Source organism: Marmota monax, unplaced genomic scaffold (genome assembly GCF_021218885.2).
Source record: "Marmota monax isolate L192 unplaced genomic scaffold, Marmota_monax_Labrador192_F-V1.1 WCK01_AAM20220418_F8-fsc00569, whole genome shotgun sequence".
NCBI classification, from domain to species: Eukaryota; Metazoa; Chordata; class Mammalia; order Rodentia; family Sciuridae; genus Marmota; species Marmota monax.
Window position 1 is genome coordinate 24,865 of NW_026694722.1, and position 20,241 is coordinate 45,105.

A 20,241-nucleotide genomic window follows, 5' to 3' on the forward strand; every position below is an offset into this window, starting at 1 on the left:
GTGAGATGAATTTCAGGTGACAGTCTAAAGTCCCAGGTGTATTATCTCTGCATCCAGAAGTTACCCTTGGACACACGATGGTCAATGAGACTATCAGTCAGTCACTTGGCTCAGTTACAACTTGTGTTGTAAGAGAAAGCTCAAAATGGAGTTTGTGCTGTCAAAGCATAGTCACATTAATCATAATTAAAATATCAATTTACTTGGGTTCACAAGAATCTTGTTACCAGACCCAAGCTCATCTGCTCTCCCCTCAAAAGCCAATACTTGGACGATGAGAGTTGGTGGGAAGGACAGCAGGGTTATTAAAGGGCTGACCTTGAGAAGATGAAGGGGGCTATCATACAGCACCAACTTGGGGACTCAGGTACGTGAAATGGCTTTTATAGAGGTGAAAAAGCAGTACAGCAGGTCAGCGGATGGGTCTTGATCATTCAAGGTATATATCCTCCTCCCCCATCCAAAACATCAACATCAACCCTGATCTCCTGGGACTGCTTCCTAGGATTCTTTAGATGACTATATTACTTTTCTGCAAGTACACAGAAGTGTACAATAAGGAGGGGAAGGAATCAGAATGTATGACACCCAAAAAGACACATGGAGGTTCTGAGAGCATGGTGTACCCAAGAAGTCACCAGATATTCTGGGTACTATAAAGGAAAGATTATTTAGTAGTTAACATATTAATCATTTAGGTGCAGCTTTTCTTGAGAATTTAAAATTCTAAGCAAAATGAAGGGAAGTGAAAGTAACTCTACCAAGAATGACTCCCAAAGGAAAGGCCACTGCAAAATAACACAGCAAAACGTGTATCACAAGAGGTATGTTGATGGGGGAGGGGGGCGCTGTAAATGTCCTCCTTACCTCCTTCAGAGATCACTGAGTAAAACTGACATGTTCACTCACCATGTATGTTGGGTGAGTGGACTCTGGACTCTACCACTGAGCTCCACTCAAAGACTTGCTAAGCTGCCAAAACTGGCCTTGAACTTGTGAGTCTCCAGCTTCAGACTTCCTTAGTAACTAGGATTATGGGTGAGCACCATAGTACCTGGCTTCCACTTACCTTTTAATGAAACTGAATTCTCTGGGGAGAATTGAAGAGATACCTCATGGCACATACTGGTTGGCCCAGCACAAAGCAGAGGGAGAGCCAAAGAAGTTGACATCTTCATAAAACATCCACATAAACATACAGAAGCATATCAAAATGGTCCTGGTCCCCAGACACGGTGGCACATACCTATAATTCCAGGTGCTTGGGAGGCAGAGACAGGAGGATCCCAAGTTCAATGCCAGCCTCAGCAAAAAAAAAAAAAAAAAAAAAAGTGCTAAGCAACTTAGTGAGATCTGTCTCTAAATAAAATACAAATAGGGCTGGGGATGTGGCTCAGTGGTTGAGTGCCCCTGAGTTCAATTCCTGGGACCAAAAAAAAAGAATGGATGGATCCTGGTCACCTCTGGATGGTGACAGATTTAACAGGTGACACATTTGTTGTTCTTCTTACATTTGTACTTTTTAAATGTTTATGCAATAAGCATTGGGATACTGCAATATAATAGGAAAATGTATTTTATCTTCACTCCAGTTCCTGGCATAGATCTCCTAATGTAATACAATAAACATTTGGTTTTGCCAATTCCCAAAATAGCTTTGGAGCAATGAAGATAAAAGGAACATCTTTTGTTATTCCTAACAAGCCCTTTTGTTTGTTTGGGGGTTTTTTGTTTGTTTGTTTTCTTGGTTTTTTTTTTTTTGTTTGTTTGTTTGTTTTGTTTTGGTGCTGGGGATCAAACCCAGGGCCTTGTGTATGCAAGGCAAGCACTCTTCCAACTGAGCTATATCCCCAGCCCCCTCTTAACAAGCCCTTTGCAGCCACATCTGAATTTGTGTCAGTGAGGTGACTTTTAGAAAGTCCCAGAAGACTGGGAGAGGAGCCTGATTTCCAGGAAAGCCAATCATGTGATTTGAGGGTTGGAACCTTCTGATCTCTGGGAAGCACAGAGGTAGAGATTGAGTTCAATTACCAATGACCAATGATTTCATTAAATATGTCTACAAAATATCACCCTCATAAACATCGCAAAGGACACAATGGAGTCCTGAAAGGGTGATGTATCCAGAGAGGACACAGAAGATCCTCAGAACCCATCCAGCATTGCCCATGCACCTCTTCCATCTGGCTCTACTTGAGTTATATCCTTTTATAATAAACCAGTAATCTGCTAAGTAAATTGTATTTCCTGAGTTCTGTGAGCCATTCTAGCAAATTACCAAACCCAAGGAAAGGTCTGTAGAAACCCCTAATTAACAATTTGTTGGTCAGAGTGTGTGAGGCCTGTACTTGCAATTGGCATCTAAAGTGGGGGTGATTTCATGGGATTGTGGAGTCTGGTGCTGACTCCAGGAAGACTGTCAGAATTGAATTGAATTATAGTACACCCATTTGGCATCCAGATTGTTGGAGAACTGAAATTTGGGGCATGGGGGAAAAACATACACACATTTGATGTCATAAGAATGTACTGAGACTTTGGTTTGTGCAGAGAGGAGTGAGGGGAGGGGTGGGGCTGAGGGGATGGGAAGGATGGTAGAATGAGACAGACATTATTACCCTATATACATGTATGATTACACTACTGGAGTGACTCTGCACCATGTACAGCCAGAGGAATGAGAAGTTGTGCTCCATCTGTGTACAATATGTTAAAATGTATTCTACTGTAAAATAAGTAAATAAATAATGAAGTGCACCCAAAAAATAAATATTTTTTATACATTTTTTTGAGAGAGAGAGAGAGAATTTTTAAAGTATTTATTTTGAAAGAGAGAGAATTTTTTTAATATTTATTTTTTAGTTTTCGGCGGACACAACATCTTTGTTTGTATGTGGTGCTGAGGATCAAACCCGGGCCGCACGCATGCCAGGCGAGCGCGCTACCGCTTGAGCCACATCCCCAGCCCAATAATAAATATTTTTTTAAAGAATAATTTTAAAAAAGAGAGAATGTACTGAGAGAATAGATTATATTGAACAACAGTTTGTGCGTGCGGCCCAGGTTCGATCCTCAGCACCACATACAAACAAAAGATGTTGTGTCCGCGGGAAACTAAAAAATAAATAAATATTAAAATTCTCTCTCTCTCTCTCTCTCTCTCTCTCTAAAAAAAAAAGAAGTTGAACAACAGTTTGGTTTTTCTAAAACACATATTATTTTTATTTTTATAACAGGGTACATATAATTATAATGGGCTAAGCAGATAACAATAACTCTAAATAAAGCAATGATGCTGAAAGAATTGAGTTCACTTAAGGACCATGAGGCCACTGTGTCATCCTTGAAAAAAAGGAAAAGAGTAAAACACCATGTCCCTTAAACAGTCCTCTCTGTTCCCAAGAACCTAGCCACATTAAGAGAACAATGAGAGCAAGTCTGAACCAGAATGTCCAGATAAATATTATCTTGAAGGACACCGGCTTTCTCTCATGTATGTTGAGAATTAGGGCGAGTTAGTGCTATCTGTGGAAAGCTGCTCCTTGCATACCTGCCTTGGGGTGCTGGTCCTACAAAGGGAAGAAGCAAGCTAAGCTGAGATGTCACTGCTCCTGTAACCTGGTAACGGAACTGTAAAACCTCCCTCCCTGTGGTAACTGGTGCAGATCAGAACACCATGGAGAGGAAGTGCTCCTCCACCGCCACCTCTGATCAAAGTGTGATGGGGGTGGAGATGCTATTTCCTGGTGAAGCACCAGAGGCATGGTGAGAAACAGAGGTACACCTATCCGGTCCACCACTACCCGATCTTCCCTGTTAGCATTTTGCAATAAACATTATGTCTCACATCCCATTTCCAGGTGTCTTCTTTGGTCTCTCAGCAACCTATCCCACTCTCTGCCCTAGCACAGCTGGGCTCTGCATGATAGACAGACAAAGACAAAGATGCTGACCTTGGACTAGAGTTGTGTTTCTTGCCTAGTATGCATGAGGCTCTGGGTTCAATCCCCAATACCACAAAAAAGGAAAAAAAAAAAAAAAAACTCTCTCCATCATCCAATTCTAGTCAGGCTCCTCTACCTCCCCTTTCTGACTATGCCCCGACCTTGGGCTCTATCTCAGCTCACTTGCTCCAGTTTTAGCAAGAATTCTGCTGAGTTGCCAGATAGGGGTGCATGCCTGGGGTCCCAGCTACTCAGGAGGCCAAGGTGGTTGAACCACTTGAGCTCAACATAGAGAGATCCCATCTCGAGAAATAAATAAATAAAAAGAAAAAAGGAAGGAAAAAAGAAATCTGTTGATTCAGTCTAACAAAACCCCCATCTTATCACCCTGGTCTGCCTTTAGAAAGAATCCTGTTTGCAAAGAATCACCCTACTTCTTAGTAATTTTCCATCCACCAGTCCCTCGCCATGCTCCCTAGATACAAAGTTCTCCTTTTCCTTATCGTAGCCAGAGTCAAGCCTAAATCTCTCCCCTACCACAAAATCCCACTGCAGTTGCTCCCCGTGGAAAAGTCTTCCTTGCCATCTTTTTTTTTTTTTGAGGGGGGGGGGGCGGTGCTGGGGAATGAACCCAGGGCCTTGTGCATGTGAGGCAAGCACTTTACCAACTGAGCTATATCCCCAGCCCCTTTCCATCTTGAACAAGAGTCATGAACACACTCACGCAGAGCTTAACACCGAGGACATATTCAGAGAAAGGCATCTTTAGGCAAGACTGTCATTATGCACACACTATAAAGGACACTTACACAACAAAGACACCTCCAGTATCACCAGGTGAGATAATCTTATGGGATCACAGTCATGTACGTGGCCCATCATTATGTAGCACAGTAATTTTTTTCTTTAATACCACATTGCCCTGGGCAGGGAATCTAGTGCCTTCCTGGAGCTCTAGGCAGTGAAATCATCTATGACTGCTGGGGTGAGTGCATGGGGTGCTGGGCCAGGGAAAGAGCCCTTTTGAAATTAAGGGCACAGGCTCTGGGTTAGAATTCCAGCCCTGCAACTTTCTTGCTGTGATCTTGTGAAAATAATCCCATCTCTCTGTGATATGGTGTCCTCATCTGTAAAATAACAATTCCTTCCTCATGAGGTGTCGGGAGGAGTCAACAAGATTGATAAATACAATGCGTGCAATAGTGCCTGGCACTTGAGAAGCACATAATAAATAACTCTACAATGAGCCACAAACACCCTATAAGCAAACCAAGGTATCACCAGGCCCCCTGGAGCAGCCTCTGTTTCTACTCCAGGCCAATCTTGAAGCAGAACTCAAAACTTCACCCTGTACCCAAAAGAAAATTCTCCCTCCCACAAAACTACTGACAAATCAATATTTTATTAATGATTGCACAGAAGCATGCAGATGGGGCAGAGATAATACTGTGGACAGGACTTTCCTCCCCGAAGCCATGGAGAGCTATTGCTTCTCCCAGCCTCTCTCCATCTGTCCAGAGAGTGGGATTCACCTTCACCTCTCAATGTCTTCCCTGAGGTCTCCATCCTCTGCTAAGCATCCTAGCTCTATCCAGGCTCCTCTCTTGGCCAACTAAGACCACTCCAGGCACCTTGAGCCACTCTCCTTATAAATAGTAAATCCAGGGATTTTTCCCCCGGCTCACACAGGGAAAGACAGCGAGGCTCAGAAGATTGCTCAAGGGGCTGGGGTTGTGGCTCAGTGGTAGAGTGCTTGCCTAGCATGCATGAGGCACTGGGTTCGATACTCAGCACCACATAAAAATAAAATAAAGATATTGTGTCCATCTACAACTAAAAAAACAATAAATATTAAAAAAAAGATTGCTTGAATTGTCTGAGGGTGTTCAGCAAACAAGTAGCAGGACAGCATCTCAAACAGGTCTCATACCTCAAAGCCCCATTCACACCAGTAGGGCCTCCTTGTGGGCTCTTATGGAGACGGGGATCATTCCCCCTGCCTGGGCTAAAGAGCAGGAAGCTCTCAGATGCCCAGAAGCATCTGGGAAGGAAGAAAGGAGTGCACACACATGCCTATGTTCACACTCACTCAGACATGCAGATGCACATGTTCACAACACACACCAGGGCCCTGTCTCTGGTCCCTCCAGGCCTACCGGTCTCCCCTGCGCAGGCCACTCTGATCATGCCTACACTCAGTCCATCTCCCTGATAGTATCTGAGCTGATAGTATCTCCCTGATAGTATCTCCCTGATAGTACCTGTTTATCACAGCACCTGCCAGTGGGCCTCAGTCATTGTTTGTTTGAATAAACAAATCGGAAGTCAAATTTTTTTCCAAATCCTATGCTTTGGATTGCAATGGCTTCCCTGTCTACAGCAACACTGGCTCCCAGACTCACTCTTCAGATGTCTGTCCCACACCCCAGCTCTGGAGAGAACAGGGCACAGTCCCAAACACTGGCCCCCACTGAGATAGTGATGAGCCCTAGGGCGCTCAGTGGCAGAGTGTTTGCCTAGCATGAGCAAGGCCCTGGGTTCCATCCCCAGCACTGCAAACACACACCCACAAGAAAATGGAGGGCCCACCTGCAAAGGCAGAATCATCCTACAGCCTCCTCACTCTCAAAGGAACCTGGCCCTTTTTGGGTAGCAGGGAAGCCCAGCAGGAAGAGGCCCGTTGCTACCACAACCATGTTTCTTGTCTACAAAAAGACTATGACCTTCCAAAAGACAATGCAAAACTCTCAGCAGAGTACCTAGCACATCATGGTTAGCACAAGTTTTCAAAAATGAAAAAAAAAAAAAACATACTGTCTAGAATCCTTTCAGGAAGAGTCCTAATTATGGGTAGAGGATGCATTTGTTAAGTTTTGGAACACAGGATAAGATCATCACCCCCACCATCTCAATGCATGCTCAGATGGCAGTCTGTATCCACTGGCTGGCAAGAGGGTTGGATTGCAGGAGTGAAAAGCAGGAGAACATCACCTCTGGTTCAGGAAAGAACACGGTTTGGGTGGGTGATACTCATAAGCCACTGGAGAGAGAAAAGATCCTTCCACGCCCTGGCCAGCTTCTGTGCCATATGACCATCACTGGGAGCCAGAAGCGATCAGCTCAAAGGGCTTCATTTGTTGTTGGTGGTGTTGTTGTTAGATACACATGACCATAGATATTTTGACCTATTATCCATACATGGAGCACAACCCATTCCAATTAGGATCCCATTCGTGTCGTACATAACGTGGAGTCACACTGGTCATGTATTCATATATGAGCAAAGTTATGTCCAATTCATTCTACTGTCTTTCCTATTCCTATCCCCCATCCCTTCCCTTCATTCTAATTCAGTGAACTTCTATTCTTCCCCTCCCTAACCTCCCTTGTTGTGGGTTAGCTTCCACACGTCTAACAGAATATTCGGCCTTTGGTTTTTTGGAAGTGGCTTATTTCACTTAGCATGATATTCTCCAGTTCCATCCATTTCATCCATTTCAAATGCCATAATTTCATTCTTCTTTATGAAAATACTTCATTGTGAATAAATACCCCATTTTCTTTACCCATTTATCTATCAAAGGGCACGTAGGTTGGTTCCATAGCTTGGCTATTGTGAATTAAGCAAGCTGCTATATGCTATAAACATTTATGTGGTCCTGTCACTATAGTAGGGTGATTTTAAGTCCTTTGGGTATATACTGAGGAGTGGGATAAGTGGGTCAAATGGTGGTTTCATTCCAAGTTTTCTGAGGAATCTCCATACTGCTTACCAGAGTGGTTGTACCAATTTTCAGTCCCACCAGCATGAATGCATAATCCTTTCCCCCACATCCTCAAAGGGCTTAATTTTTTGTGGGGGGTGGGGGGGACTGAACTCAGGGGCACTCAACCACTGAGCCACATCCCCAGCCCTATTCTGCATTTTATTTAGAGACAGGATCTCACTGAGTTGCTTAGCACCTCATAGTTGCTGAGGCTGGCTTTGAACTTGCTATCCTCCTGCCTCAGCCTCCCAAGCCACTGGGATTACAGGTGTGCGCCCATTGGGCTTCACTTTTGCTTCAAGAAATATGTAAGCTCCTAGCAGAGCCAAACTACTTGGGAGGACAGAGGTTGGAGGAGGCAGCAGGAGATAAGGAACTGCAATGGTATTGGCCAAAGTGTAGGCTGGGGACAGCTCATATATGCCCATGATCAGGGTTTTGCCAGGCACTATGCCAAGGGACTCTCTAGTCTAGAATTGTCTTGAACAACATTGCCCCAGGAGAAATGTAATGCATGTCACATATGCAAGGCAGAATCTCCTAATGGTCACACTTTTTTAGAGTTAAAAGAAGGGCTGAGGATGAACCTTAATGATAGAGTACTTGCCTAGCATGTGCAAGGCCCTAGGTTCAAGCACCACCACCACTACCAAAAAGAAAAAAGAAAAAAAAAAGCTAAAGGTGGAAAAAAAAAGAAAGAAAGAAAGAAAAAGATGTGCTGGGCATGGTTGGAATTCTAGAGGCTGATGCAGGAGGATCACAAGTTCAGGCCAGCCTGGGCAACTTAGTGAGACCCTATCTCAAAAAAAAAATTTTTTTTTTAACTCAGGGGCACTTAACTCCTAAGCCACTTCCCTAGACCTTTTTCCTATTTTGAGACAGGGTCTCCTAAGTTGCTTAGGTCTTTCCTAAGTTTCTGAGGCTGGCCTTGAAGTTGCAATCTTCCTGTCTCAGCCTCCTGAGTTGCTGGGATTAAAGGCATGTGTCACTACACCCACCTATAATTTTGTTTATGTTTACTCTTCCAAACCCTGTATTTTAGACTTACAAAGCATCCCTGTTGAACTAGACCCATTTCTAGAGCTCAGTAGTACTGTCAGGACTCTGGCTGCCCCAGCCCTTTAGAAGGTGGATTTGAGGAAGACAGGTGAGTGCAGGAAGAATACAGGCAGCCCCCACAGTTAGGCTGACACAGGATTGAGAGCTGGGAGGCAGGTGCAAAGGTGTGGGTGTAGAGGGAACCAATCAGCAGCTGGATAGGAGTGGGGCGCCATCATGCAATGTCCACCCTGTTTCCTCCCTCCTCTCACAGCCAGCAGGAGCTCCTTCACAGTCAGGGGAAAGTGCTGAGAGCCACTGCCAAGTCTGTATGGCCCCTGGCATTTTGCCAACGGTATTGATTGACAGGCGAGGCATTACTATCCGCCTCTGCCACAACTTTTGAGTTCTCGCACTATTCTGGAGTTCTCATGGGGATTTCTGGGGATTCCCCGAGAGTTCCCATTGGTTGGGGAAGTGCAGGAGGAGGGATTTTCGGGAGAGATATTTCTGGCTGGGGGTTCCTGGACAAGCCGCGGGGGCGTTCAGGAGGATTCCCCGGGAGCTGTGTGAAGTGTTTTCCTGCAGTTCAAAAATAAAGTTTGTTCCTGCTTCAGTGGCTCCTGATTTGTGCCCAGCCACACTGCAGCAATTGGCGGCCCATGCGGGGAATGTCTGAAGCTTCTGGGTAAGTGAAATTGCTTGCCCCTAAGGGAAGGCGAGAGAATGGGTGACCATTTTAAAAAACAATGTGTTCTTGTTTTGATTTGTTTTGTGTTTGTTTCAAGCTGCCTATCCCTAGAATTTTCTCAGGCAGATTGGGAAAAATGGTTGGCTCAAGGTTTGAAGTTGTTCGCCCCTGAGGAAGAGATAGAAATAGACCACAAATGCACATGTCAAGAAAATAGGAAAATTGATACAACGATTTTTTGTTCCATTTTTGTTTCATTCTGTTTCGGTTTTGTTTTGTGTTATCTTATTGGGTTGCGTTATCTTTATAACAGATTAGAAATTAGTAAAAAACAAACTGAAAGAGTGTTAAGTAAATTGTTAGAGGTTCAGACCATGGAGAAAGACATTTTAGATCAAGCAAAAGAGAAGGTCTCTCAAGCTAGTCAGACAGAGGAAGAAAATTTAAAGGAAGAAAGCTTAGAGGAGAAACAGCTATTAGGGAAAAAGCTACAACAGGAGGCTGCTACTAACACCGTTCTATCACCAGAGGGCGTAATTCAACCAACAGCTCCACCTATGGAGATAGCTGAGTGGCCCTCAACCCCCGTAGTTGATAGATGGGATCCTGAGACAGGACCTCAAAGATTAGCATGCCCTGTACTTGAGCAGGCAGGAGGGCAGCGAATTCACCATGCTTTAGATTTCAAAACAGTGAAGCAGTTAAAGGAGGCTGTAACAACCTATGGTCCTCAAGCACCGTTCACTGTAAGCATAGTCGAATCCATTACCAACTTGGACATGACGCCAGCATATTGGGCTAGTATGTGTAAATCTGTGCCAAATGGAGGACAATATTTGTTATGGAAGGTTGCCAATGAGGAATTTTGCAGGGAGACAGCTAGGCAAAATGCAGCAGCCGGTTACCCTCAAAGAAATCTAGATATGTTGTTAGGAAAAGGACCTTATGAGGGTCAATGGCAACAAATTGAATATGATCCTGGCATATATGCACAAATTGCTGTAGATGCGGTTAGGACATGGAAAACTTTACAGGGGCATGGAGATTTACAAGGTCAATTATCTAAGGTAATACAAGGAGCTAATGAACCTTACGCTGAATTTGTAGATAGGCTTATTCAAGCAGCTTCCAGAATTTTTGGGGATACAGAACAAGCAATGCCATTTATAAAACAACTGGCTTATGACCAAGCAAATCGTTGCTGCAGAGAGGTCATTAGACCATGGAGACATGAAGATTTAAACACATATATTAAATTATGTAGAGACATTAATGAACAAGCAGCAGTACTTGGCAATGTACTTGGCAGCAGTACAACAGGCTTTAGATGCCAGGCCAAAAACATGCTACAATTGTGAACAAACAGGACATTTTAAAAGGAGTTGCCCCATAGGAGGAGGGTTTAACAAAGCTAAGTATCAAAAGAATAGAATACAGGGTATTTGTCCACAATGCCGTAGAGGGAGACATTGGGCTAGTGAATGCCGTTCTCAAACCACCATAGAGGGTACTCCGTTATCAAAAAATGGACAAGGACCAGGTGTTTACCCACGATATCATGGAGAAAGGCATCGGGCTCCATTGCCAAAAAACGGACAGGGGGGCCCAATGCTCCGGGGCCCACGACCACAAATGTACGGGGCACTGGAGGAACCCAGAAACACCATGGAGGAACCCAGCAACACCATCAGGGTAGTGCCCAGGACACATTATCCATCAGATCTCTCATCAGACGAACCAGAGGGAGCGCAGGGTTGGATATCTGCGCCTCCGCCAGAGCAGTACTAACTCCAGAGATGGGAGTTCAAATAATTCCCACAGGAGTAAAAGGACCTCTTCCCCAAGGAACAGTAGGCTTATTGTTAGGACACAGTTCTTCTACGCTAAAAGGACTTATGATAAGTCCCGGGGTAATTGATCCCGATTATGAAGGTGAAATAAAAATTATAGCCAGTTCTCCAAAGGGTATATCAGTAATTTCACCAGGAGATAGAATAGCACAGTTATTAATAATACCCAGCCTACATGATAAATTTTCTAGTAGTAGTATAGAAAGAGGTTCCAGGGGATTAGGCTCCACAGGTGTAGATTGGGCTATGCTGTCTTTGAATTTAGATGCTCGCCCAATGCTAAAACTAAATATTCAAGGACATGAATTTAATGGGCTACTGGATACAGGTGCAGACCTTAGCATCATATCTTGTCAAGAATGGCCAAAACATTGGCCATTACAACAAGCCACTCAAAAGCTTCGAGGCCTAGGAGTGGCAACTAATCCCCATAGAAGTGCACTGGTATTAGATTGGAAGGATCCTGAAGGATGTGAAGGAACTATACAGCCATATGTATTGGATCATCTTCCTATACATTTATGGGGACGAGATGTCCTAGATCAATTAGGTTTGACATTAACAAATAACATCAATCCAAATGCACCCACTATTAGGGCTAGACAAGGTTTCAGGAAAGAAAAAAGATTAGGAGAACAAGGCATAGCAGCACCAATTCAAATAGATCAAGGAATAAATAGACATGGACTGGGTTTTCAGAAGGGGTCACTGAGGCAATAAAAATTACTTGGAAATCAGGTAGACCAGTATGGGTTTCTCAGTGGCCCCTGACTAAAGAAAAGATACAAGCAGCCCATGACCTGGTCAAACAACAATTAGTGGAGGGACATATACAACCTTCCATATCTCCTTACAATACTCCCATTTTTGTCATTAAAAAGAAATCTGGTAAATGGAGATTATTGCAAGATTTAAGAGCCATTAATAATGAGATGGTTATTATGGGACCTGCTCAATCGGGGATTCCTCAATTGTCTGCTTTGCCAAAAACCTGGTATGTTTTAGCTATAGATATTAAAGATTGTTTTTTTTCAATTCCAATTCATCCTGAGGATAGTCCACATTTTGCATTTACTATCCCTGCACTGAATCATGAAGGTCCTGATCAAAGATATGAATGGAAAATACTCCCTCAAGGGATGGCTAACAGCCCAACTATGTGTCAAATTTATGTTAACAAAGCAATCCAGCCACTTAGAAATCAAAATCCTGAACTACAAATATTTCACTATATAGATGATGTATTGTTAGCACACAAAGATAAAAACACATTGCTAGAATGTTATGCCACACTTACAAATTTATTAAAAAATTATAATCTAGAGATAGCAATAGATAAAGTACAATTAAATTTTCCAATTAATTATTTAGGAGTTCTATTATCCTCAACCGTGGTCCGTCCACCAAAAATTCAAATACGAGTAGATCAACTCAAATCACTTAATGACTTTCAAAAGTTATTAGGAGACATAAATTGGATAAGGCCTTATCTAGGCATACCAACAGGAGAGTTGGGACCTTTATTTGATATCCTAAAAGGTCCATCAGATCCAAATTCACCCCGCATGTTAACTCCTGAAGCAAGAAAGGCATTAAAAATTATTGAAACATATGGAAAATATGCATTTGGATAGAATTGATATAACTTTGCCTTTATTATTTATTGTAATACCAACAAAAAATATTCCTACAGGAATATTTTGGCAAGAAGGTCCATTATTGTGGATACATTTATCTTATTCTCCTAACACTATTCTTACTAGGTATCCTGAGGCTGTAGGACAATTAATACTCAAAGGAATAAAAGCAGCAAAGGGAGTGTTTGGAATTTCTCCCAATAAAATTATTACTCCATATACTATGGATCAAATTGATGAGTTAGCTAATGAGTTAAATACTTGGGCAATAATCATGTGTAAATCTAATGTTTCATTTGATAATCACTTACCATCTAATCCTTTGTTGTCTTTTTGGTCTTCGCATCCTGTAGTTTTTCCAAAAATGACAAGAAAAACCCCTATCATGAATGCTCCAAATGTATTCACTGATGGGTCAAATAATGGTACAGCAGCAGTAGTTACCCCTGATCAAACTTTTATATTTTTAGTACCCAAACAATCAGCTCAAAAGGTAGAGCTTAATGCAGTTTTACAAGCTTTTGTAATGTTTAAAGATTCTGTATTTAATTTATTTTCTGATAGTCAGTATATAGTTAATGCTATAGTATCCCTTGAAGATGCTGGTAGGATTTCCCCTTCCTCTACTGTTTTCTCTTTGTTTTCTGCTATACAAAGTGTAATCTGGGACAGAAAAGATCCATTCTTTATAGGACATATCAGAGCACATACAGGATTGCCTGGAGCCCTTAGTTTGGGCAACGATTTAGCAGATAAAACTACACATGACATACATATTTTCTCTACACTAGAAGAAGCTACACATTTTCATAAAAGGTTCCATGTCAATGCTAATACTTTACAAAAGCGTTTTAAAATAACTAAGGAAAGGCTAGACAAATAATAAAACAATGTTAAAATTGTGTGACCTTTTTACCACAAGTTAATCTTGGAGTCAATCCTAGAGGACTGATACCTAACCATATTTGGCAGATGGATGTCACACACTTGCCAGAATTTGGAAAATTAAAATATTTGCATGTTACAGTTGATACTTCTTCCAGATTTTTGATGGGCTCCCTTCATTCCAGAGAAAAAACTAAAGATGTTATAGCTCATTGCTTACAAAATTTTGCCACTGTGGGCGTTCCAAAACAGTTAAAAACAGATAATGGTCCTGGTTATACTTCTACCTCTTTTAAACAATTTTGCTCATCATTTGGCATTACTCACATAACAGGAATCCCATACAATCCTCAGGGACAAGGCATAGTTGAAAGAGCTCATCAAACTATTAAAATGTACTTATTAAAGCAAAAAGAGGGAATTGGAAAGGGGTATATATCACCCAAAGATAAACTTAAAATAACCCTTTTTACTCTAAACTTTTTAAATTTGGATTCATCAGGGCTTAGTGCTACAGAAAGGCATATGTGTCCAAAAAATGTACATAAGCCTAAGGTACTTTGGAAGGATATTCTAACAGGACAATGGAAAGGTCCTGACCCAGTGATTGTCTGGAGTCAGGGTTCTGTTTGTGTGTTTCCACAGGGAGAACAGCAGCTGATTTGGATTCCAGAGAGATTAACTAAGGTCCTGACCCAGTGATTGTCTGGAGTCGGGGTTCTGTTTGTGTGTTTCCACAGGGAGAACAACAGCCAATTTGGATTCCAGAGAAACTAACCAAAACGAATTCTACGGACCAAAAAAAAAAAGGTGATTTGACTCAAATCCATAACAGCTGATATCCAGAGCTCCAGTTTGGCTATTCTGACATCTGTGACAGTGATTAACCAGGATGCTTTTTTCAATATTTATTTTATTATTTGCCTTTTCCCACATCATAAAGTTCTATTTTATTTTTGAGCTCATACAGACCTAGGTTAATGTTTTTCTGATCAGTTTTATTTTTTGACTGTGGAGTTTTTAAACATTGCAATGGAGATTTCACCTAGGTAAAGCTACAAGGCCTTTACTATTGTCTTATGTGTTGTATGTTATGTGTGCACACTTCTGTTTTGTGATGTATGACTGTATGTGTGTATGTCCATATATCATATATGAGGAGCGCTCATGAATAAATGGATCCAAATTTTTTTTTATTCACGTGATTTTAATGGTTTCATTTAGATTGGGTAAACAGCTGCTGAAAATTGTTTTAATATGTGAACAAATAAGGAGGTTAACAGATCTGTTTGTTTACTTTCACCTTTCCTTTTCATTATATTTAATAATTCTGTTCAGGATAATGTAAATTGTTCAAAAAATTATTTTCTTATTGCCTGTTGGAATGTTACATAATTTTTTTCTTAGCATCATTGCCAGAATTCCTATCTTCATCCCAGTGCCGGTGAAGACAAAGATAAAACCAAACTACAGCTTCTTCGATAGTTATCACAACAAACTGTATAAACTGATGCATCAATGAATAATAACTCAACAAGTAATGCTCAATCAAGGACTCGATTTACTTTGGGAGGAAAAGGACATATTGACAGATTCCTCTGCTTTGAACTGCTTGCAGAACTTGCCTGGACTATGTATCACTTGTATGCATTGTGAACTATCTGTTGGTGCAGCAAATTGTGGTAGTGCTGGAGTATTTTTGCTGATGGTGTCACCGGTGGTACAATTTTTCAAAGGAGCCCTCAATTGGCTTAGTGTCATGGCATTTTGCATCCTCCTCCCTTCTACTAGTGATGGTCTAAAATTTGGGGGCCAACAGAGGTGAGGCAAAGAACCTCACCCTCCCACTGGTGCAAAGGCCTATCCACAAGTATGGCTGTATGCTGGACCGGTAGTCAGTGACGGGTATGATCCAATTGCAGTGGTACCAACCTAAGATAGGAGGCTGACGCCTAGAGGTCAGTTCATCCGATGACGGGTAAGGACCATATGTTGAATTGGACTACCTAACAGGCATGGTCCCTAAGCCACATTGCTTGTTGTTTAATTAAACAAAAAGGAGGAGATGCTGAGAGCCACTGCCAAGTCTGTATGGCCCCTGGCATTTTGCCAACGGTATTGATTGACAGGCGAGGCATTACTATCCGCCTCTGCCACAACTTTTGAGTTCTCGCACTATTCTGGAGTTCTCATGGGGATTTCTGGGGATTCCCCGAGAGTTCCCATTGGTTGGGGAAGTGCAGGAGGAGGGATTTTCGGGAGAGATATTTCTGGCTGGGGGTTCCTGGACAAGCCGCGGGGGCGTTCAGGAGGATTCCCCGGGAGCTGTGTGAAGTGTTTTCCTGCAGTTCAAAAATAAAGTTTGTTCCTGCTTCAGTGGCTCCCGATTTGTGCCCAGCCAGACTGCAGCAGGAAAGGACTCCAGGAGTTGCAATTGGGTAAACACAGTAGCCTTCCCTTAAGATGGCCCTTCCTTGAGTTCCAGTAGTTTTAAAAACCAAAAGTAAAATTTCAAGGCACCATGGTCTCAGTCCCAGGCAGAATGCTCCACCCAAACACTTCTGTGAGGCTCTTGTAGAAGGGGCACCAGTCTGATTTTTATAAAACCTGCCAGATGCTCTGCATTCCATCTGGAGTGTTCACCAGCCCTGGATGCAGGACTTTTTCCAATGCAGAACACCAGTGCCTGGTGCCTCCTCCTGGTGCTGGAGTAGCATCTGAACGCATGTAGGCTGCGGTCCAGATTGCAGGCCTGGCCACCTCCCCCAGCAAGCCCAGGCTGCACTTCCACCCTCAGCACCCAAGTCTGCAGTTTGGCCACCCAGGTGGCCCTCTCCAGGGAAAAGGAACCAAGAGCTCTGGCCTTTATTTCCCTTCCTAAGAGAGGCTCCCGGCCCCCATCCCATCCACAGGGGCTCCTGGAGGAGGAAGGAGAGGGGGAAGGCAGATGCTCTGTCGGCAAAGAGGCAAAGAGGAACTGAGCTGAGTTCCCAAGTGGGTGGACACAGTGAGTTATTGATAAGCGTGGAAAAGTGAGAACAAGAGGAGAGCCTGGCCGGGTTGCAGGGGGAGAGGGAGGGGAAGCAAAATATAAGAAACATACATAGGGAACACACTCAGCCTTAGGGTAGAGTTTGATGAGCTTTTACCACCTGGATCTAGAAGGAGATCATTTCTAGCACCCACTAAATTTCTTTCATGTCTTCCTAGAGTCTGTTTGAAGAGGTAATATACTGTCAGCAAAACCCCAGTGATGCCTGACATGCACCTTTCACAGTGACCCCATTTGGGTCTTGCTGATCTGGGTCAGAGCTACAGCAGGTGGGGATTTCCCTCCTTCTCTTTCCCTCCTTCTCCCTCCTGCCCCTTTTCCAAGTGGTAAGAACAGCAGCCTTCATTCACTGGGACCTTCTCTATCCATGGGGGGTAGCTATTTCAGTCATTTCCACATGTAGGTAGTAGGTCCCAAATAAGGAATGCAAGAAACATCACAATAATTGGATATTTTTTTAAGTCACGTAAAATCCTTGCTGATTAGCATGTCATCAGGCTGCTCAGAAACCCAATCTTGGATATGACAGGAGCCCCAGCCCTCCTCAGGATTCCTTCAGTCACAAGGTTTTCTATAGTACTGGAGGTTGGGGAGGTCCTTAGGACAATATCATCCATCTATCCTGGTTACTATGGAGACACTTATTTCCCCAGAGGATGCCATCCCTTCCTGGAAGGAGATTCTGCTGTTTCTGTGCCACATTTGGGGCCCTAGGAAATCTCATCCAGGCTGAGGGTTCCAGAGTGTCTCACACAGCCATGCCTTTGTCACATACCAAGGAGATCACCATGGAGCAAAGCCTACTTCTGCCCCATGCCATTCTGAGGAGGTCTCCCCTGTCCCCTGTTGTTCTCTCCACTGGAAAACTGGCAGAATCTACTTAGTGATTTTATAAGTCTACATTTTTTTTATCCCCATGCCTACATTCTCCTCCTTAAATCCCTTCAACTGCCTAAGGGAAGGGTGTTACTGTCCCTATAATGCAGAGGAAAAAATGAAGACTGAGAGAGGCACGTGGCCCAGGAAGGAAGAGGTGGAACGGATGCTGAGATTTGGATACTCCAGAGTCTGTGCTACATGCCCTGCCTTTGGCTTCCCAGGTGACACAACCTCAGAACTAAAAGCAGTCATTAAAAAGCAAGCATTAACAGCAGGCAAAGCAGTCACTTTCCGAACAATTAGTCTGGATCTATGAAGATACTATAGGCTCCCAGAGACAAGACAAGCTCCCAGCTGGAAGGTGAACTCTAATAGACCCTTCAAGGGAATGCTGCTGCCAAGCTGGGAGATGGGGCTGCAGACCTGGGAAGGAATCACCCAGTCCTTCTCTGGGGGATAGAACTGGAGCTCTGACAGGTGAACCACGTCATCAAGAACTGGGCCTCCTGCTTCCCCAGCCACTTGCCAAGCCTGCACTCTCACCTGCATCCCACCTGGGTCAAAGTGTGTGTGTGTGTGTTGTGGCAATAACTATTTACAGCGCACTGAGGTCAGGTCTGGCACCATGCACCAGGCATGCACGCCAGGTCAGGCTAAGTGCAGACAGGAGGGATTGGGCAAAGCTGCTTAGCTAGGGCACCTCCCCTGCCCTGTGCCAGGAGGCCAGGTCCAGTATCTCCCTTTGGAGCTCAGAATCAGACCTCTGAAAAGGGATTTGCCTCACTCCTCTGCTCCTCCTAAAGGGGGGCAGAGGTTACAGCCAGGGTTGGCCACTCTTGGTAGCTGATTATCTATAATGAATGCCCACATGTTCATCTGCCTCCCTTGGGAATAGAGCAGATAGGCATGTACCCTGTTCTTTAAGCTTACAGCCTAGCAGGGAAGACAAGTAAGGGAAGATGAAGGGCCAGATTCCAGGGCATGTGACCTGTGCAAGTCACATAACACCCCACAATTAGAGGACACTTGCCTTTAGGCTCTGCTATCACTGCCTTGAAATTTCTAACCATTTTGAAAAAAAAAAAAAAAAAAAGATCTCATGTGTTCATTTTAATACTGAGCCTAGGAAACTATGTAACTAGTCTAAGAAACATGAATGCAAAAAAGCAGCACAATAAATGTCAAAGTAGGGAACCTTGCATAGAGCAAGGCTCCCAGCCCAGTCTTCTCAGAAGAAGGGTGATGCCACCTGAGCCTGGAAGGATGGGTGGGCAATGTGGACAGAAGGACATACTCCAAGTAAGAGAGAAGCAGGCACAAACAGCCTGATCAGAGCTTGTCATGTTTCGTAGAGTTGCTGGAACACAGGGAACTAGGACCAAACAATAAATAGCCTAGAGCATTCTAAGGAAAAACAAGAATGGGGCACACATCCTATTGGACATCGAGACATTTCATAACCCTCCTGTAATGAGAGTATGGCTCAGGGATCAACAGATCAGGGGAAAAGAACCTACATGAACAGACACAATTATGACAGAGAAGACATGACCAGTTGGTGGGGAAAGGATACATCATTCAATAATCGTTGTTGGAATATCTGGTTATCCAGAGTGGGGAAATGAGACCCTGGTCTCTCACCATACACAAAAATACATGCCAGGTAGCTTAAAGACCTAGATGTGAAAAGCAAAGCTTTAAAACTTTCAAAATGCAGCAGGGGAAGTGGTGCACGCCTGCAATCCCAGAGCCTCTAGAGGCTTGAGGCAGAAGGATGATAAGCTCGACGCCAGGCTCTGCAACCTAATGAGACCCTGTCTCAAAATAAAAAAAAATAAGGACCAGGGAAATAGCTCAATGGCAAAAGTAACCCTGGGTTCAATCACCAAAAAGAAAAAAAGAAACTTTCAAAATACAAAATCTTGATAACTTGGGGGCAGAAAAAGATCTTCTTTAACGACATAAAAAGAATCTTTTCCACCACATGCAGTGTCATATGCCTATAATTCCAGTGACTTAGGTAGCTGAGGCAGGAGGATCAGAGTTCAAAGCCAGCCTCAGCAACTTATCGAGGTCCAAGCAACTCAGGGAGACCCTGTCTATAAATAAAATACTAAAAATGGCTGGGGATGTGGTAAAGCACCTCTAGGGTCAGTCCCTAGTACCAAAATAAAAGAAAATAAAATAAAAAAACAATCTTTTTCTAAATGGAAAAATTGATAAATTAGACCACTGTTTTATTCAGCTTATTCACTGCTGTGATCAAAAGACCTGCCAAGAACAATTTGACAGGAGAAAAAGGTTATTTGGCATTCAGTTTCAGAGGTCTCAGTCTGCAGATGGCCGGTTCCATGGACTCAAAGTGAGGTAGAACATCATGGCCGAAGGGTGTGAAGGAGGAAAGCAGCTCTGGAAAGAACAATCAGGAAGTAGAGAAAGCTGTTCCTCAACAGGGACAAAATATGTACCCCAAAGGCACACCCCCAGTGACCCACTTC

At 43.3% G+C, this 20,241-nt stretch overlaps 1 long non-coding RNA gene across 1 annotated transcript in view; it reads right to left on the reverse strand.

The window, feature by feature from the left end:
- The window catches only part of LOC131423385 (uncharacterized), a 33,216-nt gene that overhangs the window by 10,653 nt on the left and 2,322 nt on the right, over positions 1-20,241 (reverse strand). The window contains exon 2 of the long non-coding RNA XR_009224867.1: positions 1,247-1,303. This is a non-coding gene — a long non-coding RNA (uncharacterized LOC131423385). The remainder of the gene's footprint in view (positions 1-1,246; positions 1,304-20,241) is intronic.